The sequence below is a fragment of the Argopecten irradians genome, chromosome 3 (genome assembly GCF_041381155.1).
Source record: "Argopecten irradians isolate NY chromosome 3, Ai_NY, whole genome shotgun sequence".
NCBI lineage: Eukaryota > Metazoa > Mollusca > Bivalvia > Pectinida > Pectinidae > Argopecten > Argopecten irradians.
Genome location: NC_091136.1, coordinates 37,746,356 through 37,759,559, shown reverse-complemented (window position 1 = coordinate 37,759,559; position 13,204 = coordinate 37,746,356). Strand labels below are relative to the sequence as shown.

At 38.1% G+C, this 13,204-nt stretch overlaps 1 protein-coding gene across 3 annotated transcripts in view; it reads right to left on the bottom strand.

Moving 5' to 3' along the window:
- The window catches only part of LOC138318471 (atypical kinase COQ8B, mitochondrial-like), an 85,737-nt gene that overhangs the window by 22,938 nt on the left and 49,595 nt on the right, over positions 1 to 13,204 (bottom strand). The gene's annotated exons all lie outside the window — the stretch shown is intronic.

The window sequence follows — 13,204 nt, the reverse complement described above, 5'->3', positions numbered from 1 at the left end:
GTCGCCTGAAGCTGTATTGCATAGCTACCCATGCAATAAAGCCTCGTGACAAAACAAAATCTCTATTTCCTCGGTAAAATTTTAACATTTTTTTCAAAAAATATGACTGGATTTAAAAGGTGCTTACAACGGAATTTGTGTTGTAAATATCATGTAATTTTTCATGTATGGAAAACAGACTTCCAGTCTTGGATTTCTTTGAATTTATTTCAAAATGTCGGGATATTATAGTTGTAAAATTGCAATAAAACGTCAAGGTATGAAAGAAAAATACTCTTTCATAAGTGAATATGAAGGATAGGGATATTCTACCCTTGGGATCACAAAATGTTGCAAAACCCTCGACAAGCCTCGGGTTTTACTACATTTTGTGACCCTCGGGTAGAATATCCCTATCCGTTATATCCACATATGAAAGAGTCTTATATTATCGTCATTCCATCACCGATAGAAATAATGATCTAGCATATCAGCATGATCCTTTCTAATTACTGGACCATGTAGTTCAAAAGCTGATTAACTCCATCATTTTCCCTTTATCTTTTTCTAAAACAATCATGTACCCCGGTACTTATTTCTAATTGCCACCATTCTCTAGCACATTAAAATCATTCCTAAAATTTAGCTTAATTTTGATCACTATGGCATTTCTGATTCTAGTTTCAAACTAGGGGGAGATAATCTAGTATTATAGTATTATAAAACTGAGAAAATCTCAGGGTATGGTGGCCAGTCTAAGATATTCCAGAAAGAAACCAAAGGCTGCATTACAGTTATATGAAACTTTGATCAGTTTACCAAGATTTTCCCATTTTATTAATTATGCTATAGAGAAGCTGGATCCTACAGAAGTCCTGAGAACCTTTTGTTTGTAGTAAATCTTCATATTAACCCAATATAGTAATATGGAAGTTTTCCTTGGGGAGAAACCAAACTTACACATTTGGAATGTTAACAAGACCAGAGAAGATTGAAAGAGAGCGGATGTTAAAGAAATATGGTCCATGTACTGCTACTGTTAGCCAAAGAACTTCAGTATGAATGAATCAGATACTGTATGTAACAAGGTCTAGTGTACTAGTGTATCTACATCAATCTGTAGTTCAACTGGTGGTTCTCATCAATCTAACATGCTTTCAGGTATTTACTAAGGAAAAGTTACCAAGGACAATACCCTCATGAGCCCTCACAGCATTTCCTGACACAGAAATGATAACTATCTTTCACTGAACTCAAGAAAACGAAAATAATTCATGTGTATGATTTTGGATTGTAAGATCAAATGTATATGGGTTTTACTCATCATGCATCTAAATATCATCCCCTCCACATTCTCATGAGAAACTTTAAACAGGAGGAAGTTTCAGACATATTTATTTGGAATTTCACACTTCTTTGTTATGATCATTTTGCTTTCCACCCTGAATTTTATGGTACAATGTACCACCCACCAAATTTATTTTCGCAAAAATAATAACAGCTAGCATATTTCAATTTTCCTCTTTAATTTTTATACGCCTAGCATCTGTATTTACTTACTATAAACAGCAGAGAGCCAGTGATCATTACAGTCTAAATTATCTACAACAGATTTTCTAAATCAGACGCAACACTTTCTCTTATTTCCCTCCATTTTAACATTTCTCATTACTTACTGGCATAATTTACAAATCCGTATCGTATGTTTGAAAAACACCAAAAACTGCCCATCACAAAAGGAACAAAAATACAATGATTGTCAGAGTTAAGTGGTCTACACACACTGGTAAAATTGTGTTTAACAGGCCGTTTGGGACCCCAAGAAATTGGGTCTCATACATTTGATGCCTTGCCAGATTATTTTCAAAAGTACTCAATCTTTATATTTGCATATTTAATTACTTTGCCATAAATATGCCTTTGAGGTTGTAGAATTTGTTTTAAATATACACACAATTTTATGCATAGGGGAGAAGTAAAAAGGCTGCTATGTAATAATCGTAAATTTCCCCCTCATAGAAACTCTCATGTTCATTGTATTCTTAAACTGATACTCAAAAATGTCTATCTATCGGTACTGGAAATTTTTTATACCTAAAGTTTTTGTCAAGGACAAGCACAAAGACCATTTAAAAACAAGAGATCCCAGAGGGATCTTGGCGCCCACCAAAGAATGATCTATGTCTGACAACAGAAAGAGGGATCTTTTCCCTGCTTTTCAAACTTTTACTACATACTATATATGAACCTTGAGAAAGATCCTTTCAGTACTTTCTGAGATATGTAGCAGTAACAAACTTCAATTATCAAAATTCAAGATGGCTACCTGTCGATCATCTTGCTGACCGATCTGTCCCAAAATGCAATATGCACAACTAGGGTCGTAGGGGAACCTACATATGAAATTTGAGAAAGATTCCTTCAGTACTTTCTGGGAAATGGTGTTAACAAACTTTAACTATCAAAATTCAAGATAGCTACCTGTCGATCATCTTGCTGACCGATCTGTCCCAAAATGCAATATGCACAACTAGGGCCTAGGAGAACCAACATATGAAATTTGAGAAAGATCCCTTCAAAACTTTCTGAGAAATAGCGGTAACAAACTTTAACTATCAAAATCCAAGATGGCCGCCAGTCGGCCATCTTGTTGACCGATTGGTCCCAAAATGCAATATGCACAACTAGGGCCCTAGGAGAACCAACATATGAAATTTGAGAAAGATCCCTTCATAACTTTCTGAGAAATAGCGGTAACAAACTTTAACTATCAAAATCCAAGATGGCCGCCAGTCGGCCATCTTGTTGACCGATTGGTCCCAAAATGCAATATGCACAACTAGGGCCCTAGGGGAACCTACATGTGAAATTTGAGAAAGATCCCTTAAGTACTTTCTGAGAAATAGCGGTAACAAACTTTAACTATCAAAATCCAAGATGGCCGCCAGTCGGCCATCTTGTTGACCGATTGGTCCCAAAATGCAATATGCACAACAAGGGCCCTAGGGGAACCTACATGTGAAATTTGAGAAAGATCCCTTCATAACTTTCTGAGAAATAGCGGTAACAAACTTTAACTATCAAAATCCAAGATGGCCGCCAGTCGGCCATCTTGTTGACCGATTGGTCCCAAAATGCAATATGCACAACTAGGGCCCTAGGGGAACCTACATGTGAAATTTGAGAAAGATCCCTTCATAACTTTCTGAGAAATAGCGGTAGTAACAAACTTTAACTATCAAAATCCAAGATGGCCACCAGTCGGCCATCTTGTTGACCGATTGGTCCCAAAATGCAATATGCACAACTAGGGCCCTAGGGGAACCTACATGTGAAATTTGAGAAAGATCCCTTCTGTACTTTCTGAGAAATAGCGGTAACAAGAATTGTTAACGGACGGACGGACGGACGGAAGGACGGACGGACGGACGGACGGAAGGACGGACGGACGGACGGACCACGGACCACGGACGAAAGGCGATTTGAATAGCCCACCATCTGATGATGGTGGGCTAAAAAAAAAAGCTTTTTTTTTTTTTTCATGACTAACCAAGAAATGTATATCCGTACTTTCATGCCCAAATTGCAACACAAGAATCACAAAGGAATGCAGACAATTGTAAGTTCACTACAACATACGTCATCAATCCCTTTTTTATGTCCACAGACGTCACCAGTAAAAGGAAGGAGACTACAAACTGAAGTATGTGTTGAGAACAGAATTTAAACTTCCTATGTGAACTGAATTATCCAAATGTCCCTGTGTTTCTTCTGTATTTCACACCATTCATAGTTAAAATGTTGCTGAGGAGAACCACTTGTAATAGATAGGAAGGAATGATCTGCCAAAAGAGAAATGAATTAATGTGGAACTGACATCATAACTCAACTTTTCATTGCGATTTCATCTCCAAACTATTGATTCCAGAGTTGTAGCAATAACATTTGTATATGATTTGTCAGACATTTTGTGGTTTAGTGGTAAAATAACTAGATTACGCCTTCAACAGTGCAATATTACGGACCAGATCAGGCACCATGGTGTACTGACAAATGTTAGCCACGTGTCAAATACAACAAATATATTCTACCGAATTGTTTTCTACGCCAGACACGCTTTATAACAATACAGTGAAACACTTACTCTACTAGCCTCTGCCTTTAGTACAATAACCAGTCACTGACTTTACTAACCACTGACTTTACTGACCACTGACTTTACTAACCATTGACTTTACTGACCACTGACTTTACTGACCATTGACTTTACTGACCACTGACTTTACTGACCACTGACTTTACTGACCACTGACTTTACTGACCACTGACTTTACTGACCACTGACTTTACTGACCACTGACTTTACTGACCACTGACTTTACTGACCACTGACTTTACTGACCACTGACTTTACTGACCACTGACTTTACTGACCACTGACTTTACTGACCACTGACTTTACTGACCACTGACTTTACTGACCATTGACTTTACTGACCACTGACTTTACTGACCACTGACTTTACTGACCACTGACTTTACTGACCACTGACTTTACTGACCACTGACTTTACTGACCATTGACTTTACTGACCACTGACTTTACTGACCACTGACTTTACAGACCACTGACTTAACTGACCACTGACTTTACTAACTGCTGACTTACTAACCACTGACTTTACTGACCATTGACTTTACTGACTTTACTGACCATTGACTTCACTGACCACTGAATTTACTGACCACTGACTTTGCTGACCACTGACTTAACTGATCACTGACTTAACTGACCACAACTTTAATGACCACTGACTTTACTGACCATTGATTTTACTAACCACTGACTTTACTGACCAATTACTTTACTGACCACTGACTTTACAGATCACTTACTTTACTAACCACTGTTTTTACTGACCACTTACTTTACTGACCATTGACTTTACTGACCACTGACTACTGACTTTACTGACCACTGAATTTACTGACCACTGACTTTACTAACCACTGACTTTACTGACCACTGACTTTACTGACCAGTGACTTCACTGACCACTGACTTTATTGACCACTGACTTTACTAACCACTGACTTTACTGACCATTGACTTTACTAACCACTGACTTTACTGACCACTAACTTTACTGACCATTGGCTTTACTGACCATTGACTTTACTGACCACTGACTTTACTGACCATTAACTTTACTAACCATTGACTTTGCTGACCACTGACATAACTGATCACTGAATTTACTGACCACTGACTTTACTGACCACTGACTTTACTGACCAATTACTTTACTGACCATTGACTTTACAGATCACTTACTTTACTAACCACTGTTTTTACTGACCACTTACTTTACTGACCATTGACTTTACTGACCACTGACTACTGACTTTACTGACTACTGACTAACTGCTAACTTTACTAGCCACTGACTTCAATGACCATTGACTTTACTAACCACTGACTTTGCTGACCACTGACTGAGCTGAATATGCACTGACTTTGCTGACCACTGACTTTGCTGACCACTAACTTTACTGACTGCTAACTTTACTAGTCACTGACTTCACTGACCATTGACTTTACTAACCACTGACTTTGCTGACCACTGACTTTACTGACCACTGACTTTACTGACCACTTATTTTACTGACCACTGACTTTACTAGCCACTGACTTTTTTACTACTGACTAAATCGAATGCTGACTTAAATGACTTTAATGATGACTGAATTATTCATTTTATTAAATTTTAAATTAACCAATCATAGTCTTCATCCATTTTTATTTTATTGACCACAACTCTTACATTATTGACCACTTACTATAGTGACTTCTGGGTCACAAGTTTGAATAGGACAGTCCCCAGTTACTGACCGCTACTCAGTGGTTTCCCCGCTTTCAGACCCTCAATAAACTTGGTATGACCTTAAATGACCAAATGACCCTGGCTGTTAATAGGGCATTAAACCAAACAAACCAACAGACAAAATGTCATATATCTGATTGTCTACAAAATAACTGTCAGCAAAATTAGGTTTGAAAATATTTTATCAGATACCGGTACATGTATTTATTAAAATATATAGACTATTACACATATAATTACTGTTTTTAACAGATTTGGAGCACATTTACTAATGTTATAAGAGAATACCTTCCTCTATATCCAAATTTAGGAGTACATTTACTAATGTTAAAAACTACCTTCTCCATATCTAATATTCTAGGAGCACCAATCATTATCTAATACACAGCTTTGGAAACATGCCCATTGGATTTAATACAAATTCTTGCCAAAATGGTGTGTAAATATTTAATAGTATTATTATCTCATTAAAACCCACCTTCTAGAAACCAATTCGATAACATATGATATACATTTTTATGTCTTATCTCAAGTATCTAAATATAAATGACCTAGCCTAGCACATAAAACAAAATCAGATATGTAAGCATATGCAGGTTCATATCAAACTGTGAGTGTGCATATAAAAATTTCTATCTGATATGATGTTTATAAGGCCAAACAAAAAGTATGTCTGTTTAGGGTAACATTGGCAAAAAAAAAAATAGAGTCGGTAGGATTAATTATTATTATTTTTTTTTTTAGGTGTCCTTCACTCTAAAGTAATGGCCGGAACCGGAGTCTTAGATCGAAATCCTGACTTTTACTTGTTTTTTTGTAGAAAAGTGGAAAAAAATTAGGGTAAGAGGTAAAAAATCAGAGTCGGTCGGGTAACCCTAAAAACACATTTATTTTTTTTTGCCGAAGTGCTTTTTTCATTCTTCAATATTTTTGTACAGTTTTAAGTATAACAAAACCATATTGGCTATACTTACTTAAATTGTGGATTTTAAAGACATTTTATTTGAAGTATGATAATTTTTTGTTGTATAATTAGAAAGCTAGATTCCCTAAGACAGAAGTACAACATTATCACCCAATAATGGTTCTTGAACTTATGACCAAAATTTGGAGAGCAAGTCGGAGATCAGTGAGGCAATTTCACAATAGACTAAGCTCAACATACAGACTACAATTGGTCATTGACTTACTACACAAACACTCGCTATTTATATATGTTGATAAATCAATACTTTTAATATGCTTATTTACATGCAATATAGGCTTATTTGTGGTTTCTTTAATTGTGGATCTCCTGAGAGTTACAAATCTAGTATTTCTTCCATGTTGTTCTCAAATTGATAACCCACCGGCAGAGCAAACTTGATACTGCCGAGCAGAATCTCAATTACTTTGAGGATAATTATGGTACTAATGAACTTGTTTAAGTTAAACAAAGAACACAAACACAACAAGAAGGAAGTAGAAATTAAAAACAAAAGCTGCGGACACACCCTGAAAACGAGAGAATCCGGAACAACTATGCTATTATGACATAACAGTAAGTATATAATCCAGATATATATCGTTAAGTGTTAATCTGGATTGTTTACAGAACAAAAACTAAAATACATTAACTATCAATAATTTCTGTAATGTGTTGAGACCCTACAGAATACTATGATAGGGAGGTAAAGAAAAGTGCACAGATAAACAAAAGGCCTAATATGAGCTTACAGTATTATTTAAATCTAAATTTATACCTAGATTATTGCAAATTACTCTAATTTGATGAATAAGAAAAATCATATTTAAATATTTTTCATCTTCGCTTCTGCAAAATCTGATTAGCTGCAAAGTCTGATTAGTGAATATGCATTTTATTTAGCCTAGCAACCACAGCGAGCGACCGCAAGTTACCAGCTTCAGTAAATATAATCTGCCTAAAACCAAAACAGGAATATAAATGTAAGGTTTGATCTGCAGTCAAAATAAAGTCAATCTTTAGTTGTTTTAAATTAAATTCAATAACTGTTTTGCCTCTGAAAAATGTTAATTCTGAAAAATAAAATTAAAATTCCTCATTCCTTATTAATAATGAACATAATGGTCCCATATATCTAATAGGTCTCTGGTGACTACCAGGTCTTTAGAGGAATTCCAAGAATGTTTGATTAGAAAGTTAAATTAAACCATAACTAAAGCAGAAAAAATCCTTTAACAGTTTCCAAACATTTTCTTATGGCCATAGTCAATCTAACAAAAGAGGCAGCGCAGATATTCAAAAAGGTTAATTGATTTCTCTATATCATGGAAACTTTAGATCTAAAGAAGTCATTGAATAAAATAAAACAAGTGCTACATTCCAATAGAAGAGAATAGAAGAAATATTTTGCCTATCTTGTACATTGGCAATCAGGACACTCAGCTCCTCCTATACCCTAAGGGGAGAGAAGACAAACCCAATGTTATTAATTCCAAATATCAATTCTGTGCCCATTAAAAGGATGGTTCAGCCAACATCTTTTGTATTGCTAATGTACGCATAATGAATGTGGATGACTTAGGATGCCGAATATTATTTTAACCTATAGGGTCACTCTGCTGTAACAGTTTGTTCATCAATGTGGGAAAACCCTACTATTGTATTTATTACCTAAGGACGATTTTCAGTAATACATAAACAGAGGCTCGGGAATATAACGGCGTGGGCGTAGGAATAGCTCGCAATTGAATAGCGGTCAGGTCGACTTATGGTCACTTCAATGGATATCGCCAAACATCCAATTATTGTGTGAGGAAGTGAAATAATAGTAAATGATTGTTGAATCTGAGATTTGTGTTTCTACAGTAATAGTTTTTAGAGACTATTAATGCTCCTCATTGATAACTACTTTCACTACTCTATGAAATAAATTCTGGCTAATAAAGGTTAATACTTGAAAATGCTATAGCGTATAACCATTTAAAGCGATGTTCTGGGGTGTTGTGATATGCCGAACAAAGCTCTCCTTGTCCATGTTAGGGATGACAGATTCCTTGATGAAGCGGTAATAATTGATGTCCTAAGTTCTACCAAGATTTCTCAACTGCTCCATCTGTGGAACATTGCTATTGCCCAACACTTGTCTGGGGCAATGTACAGAGTTGTGTAATAATTGATTGGAGAGTGTGTCACAACATGGTTAACTTCTAATTGTTACTAATCCTCCACTAATTTGACCGTACATACCTATATATGATGTTATACTATTGTGTAATCTTCCACGTGATTCAAAATTGAAACAGGATTTCATATAGAGTGTTTTCCTTAAATGAATTTCACCCAAGAATTTTTTTTTTAATAAACTGAAGACGGTTACAGGTGCTTTCACTCAACGATTCGTAGTATTGCCTGTGTAGTCGGTTGTCCCATGGTGTGAATTCAACCCCCCAACACATAAAGTCATGTAGTATAGTCTATGTAGTTATTGATATGTTTGCGACTCCACAGCATGGAAGGTCATTTTGATTAAGCCTTTTCTGTATCATGGCATGAATTTGTTGATGGTGATTTGCACATTATTTGGAGAGGTGTGGATGTGGTGTATAGAAATCTGTCACTATTTTGGGAGACCAGGATTCAATCTACCGAGTTTTGGTATGAAGAAACTACCCTCATTTTTTGCTTGAAAAATAGGGGAAAAAAGTTTGGCAAAAATATAAGGGAATTTCGATCTCTGTATTTTTATGGTCAAAAATTAAATTCATTTTGACGAAAATGTACCATGGTAAACACTTTTTTTTATTTTTATTTGTATTTAGTAAAGCAAAATTTTATAAATAGCTCACCGGTAAACGAAATAATGGTAGAAAATTTGAGTTTATATAAAATATGCAGTAGCTATAGGATAAATTGTCGAGAATGTGCATAACAAAAGATAAACAAGAGGCCCAGAGGGCCTGTATCGCTCAAAGTGGTTTGTAATGAACTAGTTAGAGGTTCATTGTTATGCTTTTCTGATAGGAATTGTGAAATATTTAGCCTCTAATTTCCCCAATTGGCCCCACTACTTTCTGCTCAAGGCGGTTCAGAGCAAATTCATTATGAATTCTGTTAACCCCAAGGATGTTTCTGAGGCTCAAGATTTGGTTAAACTCAAAAGCAGAACTTTTACAGACTAGTAGCGTATTTATAGGTTTTTACCTAAATTTCCCTATGGCCCCCCGCCCTCCTGCCCAAGGGGTCAGATGCCAAAATTTGTATACAAGATATAATCTACTTCCCCCCCAACCCCCCCCCCCCCACCCCCCCCCCCCCCCCCCCCACCACCCCCCCCCCACCCCGGATGTTTCTGGTCCAAATTTGGCTTATCCATGGAGAACTCATGAGGACAAATGTAGCTTGTGATTTAGAGGATTTTACTCTCTATTCTCCATCATATTTTCTGAAGATTCACTTTGGGCCGCCGCCCCTCTCGCCCCGGGGGTTAAGAGCTCAAAATTGTTATATAAGTTCTTTCTCCTATTTCTCAGAATGTCTTCAAGGTCCAAGAGAATTGGTGTAAAATCACATGCTATGACTCTATAGGACAAGTAGCGATTTGTATAGGGATTACAGTATATTTCCCCTATTTTGGGCTCCCAGCCTCTTCCTTGTCCCGAGGGTGTCAAGAGCAAATACACTTTATACAATTTCTGTTCCCTTTCTACACCCTATGGGTAATGTTTCTTGGCTCAAATTTGGTTTGAGTATTCCATGCAGACTGTTTAGAACACGTAGCAATGTATAGGAATTCTAACCTAAATTCTCCCTAATTGAGCCCCCTGCTCCCTCCTGAGTCCCTGGGGGGGTCGCAGAGCCAAATTGTTTTACATAAGTTTGTTTCCTTCCCCTCATTGGTATTTGTTTCTGGTCTCAAAGTTTGGTTACATCCATGCAGGAACTAATAGAGACAATGTGAGCGCAGATTTATAGGATTATCATTAATTGTCCCTATGTGGGCCGGCCCCACTCCTGTCCCCCCGGGGGGGGGGGGGGGGGGTCAAGAGCAAATAATACTACAAGTTCTATTCCCTTCCCCCTAGGACTGGTTTACTGGCAAATGTGTTACAATCATGTCAGAACTCTAGGACAAGTAGCGATTTATGGATTTACCTCTATTTCCCTATTGGGCCCGACCCTCCTGTCCCCAGGGGTCATTGACCAAAAATTTATACAAGTTCTGCTTTCCCCTTCACTCCCTTAGGATGTTACTGGCGCAAATTTTATGGTTACAATCCATGCAGAACTCTCTAGAACAAGTAGCTGAAATTTATTGAGAGTTTTACCTAAATTATCCCCTTATTGGGCCTCGCCCATCCATGTCCCCGGGAGGTCAGAGCCACAAAATTTATACAAGTTTGCTTCTCTTCCCCAAGGTGTTTCTGGCCAAGATTTGGTTACAATCATTAGCAGAGAACTCTAGGGACGAACGTAGCTTGAGCTTTATTGGATTTACCTGAATTTCCCTGATTTGGGCCCCGCCCCTTCCTGTCCGACAGGGGAGGTCAGAGGCCAAAAAAAATTGTTTATACTACGTTCTATTCCCGCCTTCCCCCCCGGATGTTTTGGCCAAATTTGTTACATATCCATGCAGAAATCTAGGGACAAAGTAGCGATTTGATAGGATTTACTTAAAATTTGCCTTATTGGGCGCGCCCACTGCCTGTCCCCGGGTCGTGGGGTCATGAGCCACGAAATGTTTATACAAGTTCTGTTCTCCCTTACCACAAGGATGTTTAATGGGCCAAATGTTGGTTTACACGAATCCTCTCATGCAGAACACTAGGACAGGTAGCGATTTATAGGTAATTTAACCTCAATATTTCAACTATTTGGGCCTCGCACCCATCCGCCTCCGGGGGGTCAGAGCAATATTTATAAAGTTTCTAATTCGCCCCTTCCTTTCCAGCGGTGGTATATAGGCCTCTATAATTTGTTTTCAATCCTGCAGAACTCTAGGACAAGTAGCGACTTTATAGGGATTTACTCTCTATTTCCCCTATTTGGGCTCCCGCCCCTCCTGGTCCCTGGGGGGTGCAGAGGCAAAAATTTGAATACTATAGTTTTATTCCCCTGTTGCCCCTCAAGGATGATTTGTGGCCAAAAATTTGGTTAAATCCTATGCAGAACTTCTTAGGACAAGTAGGCAATGTTATAGGATTAGTTACCTAAATGTTCCCTTAGTATATTGGGAACCCCGCCCCTCTCTGTCCCCCGGGGTGGGTCAGATGCCAAAATTTATACATAGTTCTGTTCCCTTCCCCCAAAGGAATGTTTCTGGCCAAATTTGGTTGACTGAGATTCCATGCACAGAACACTAGCGAGCAGGTATGCGGGATGTAGTTAGGAGTTTTTACCTAGGATATTTCGCGAAATGTCACCTATTTGGCCCCGCCCTCTCCTGCCTACGGGTGGGTGAGAGCTCAATATTGTATAAAGTTCTATTCCCCTTCCCCCTGCAAGGATGTTTCTGGCCAATTCGTTTTCAATCGATGCAGAAACTCTAGGGACCAACAGTAGGCAGAATTTCTAGGATTATACCTCTCCCCCTTCCCCCCCTCTTTCCACCCGTAGTTGGGGCTTCCCGGCCCTCCTGCGCTGCTGGAGGGTCTTGTAGCAAAAACTTTTATTAACATGTTCGTGGGTTATTCCCGCCGCCTTGCAGGGCGATTGTTTGCTGGCCAAATGTTGGTTAAAATATTATCCATGCAGAACTCTGATGGACTCTCAGTAAGCGATTTAAAGGAAATGTTGTACGGGACAGATCGGGACGACGGGAACGGACGGTAACGGACGGACGGGGACGGACATTATTTTTGGATTATGACGGACGGGACGGACGACGGATGCCGCGCCCCAAAATTAAAATTAATGAAAAATAAGTCACAGGGGAAATTGTGTTACAAAATTGGTCATTTTTTTAGCTTCAAATGGTGAATTTTTAAATCTTCAGTGGAATTTTAGGCCTGAGGGGAATTAATTCCTTGAGGGGAAATTTACCCATAAAAACAGTAATAAATCAGAGCTAGATTGATCTCTGGAGGCTGTGGTTATAGAAATCTGTCACTATTTGGGAGGCTGTGGAAATCTGTCACTATTTGGGAGATAGAAATCTGTCACTATTTTGGGAGGCTGTGGTATAGAAATCTGTCTGCTATTTGGGAGGCTGTGGTATAGAAATCTGTCACTATTTGGGAGGCTGTGGTATAGAAATCTGTCACTATTTGGGAGGCTGTGGTATAGAAATCTGTCACTATTTGGGAGGCTGTGGTATAAGAAATCTGTCACTATTTGGGAGGCTGTGGTATAGAAATCTGTCACTATTTGGGGCGGGCTG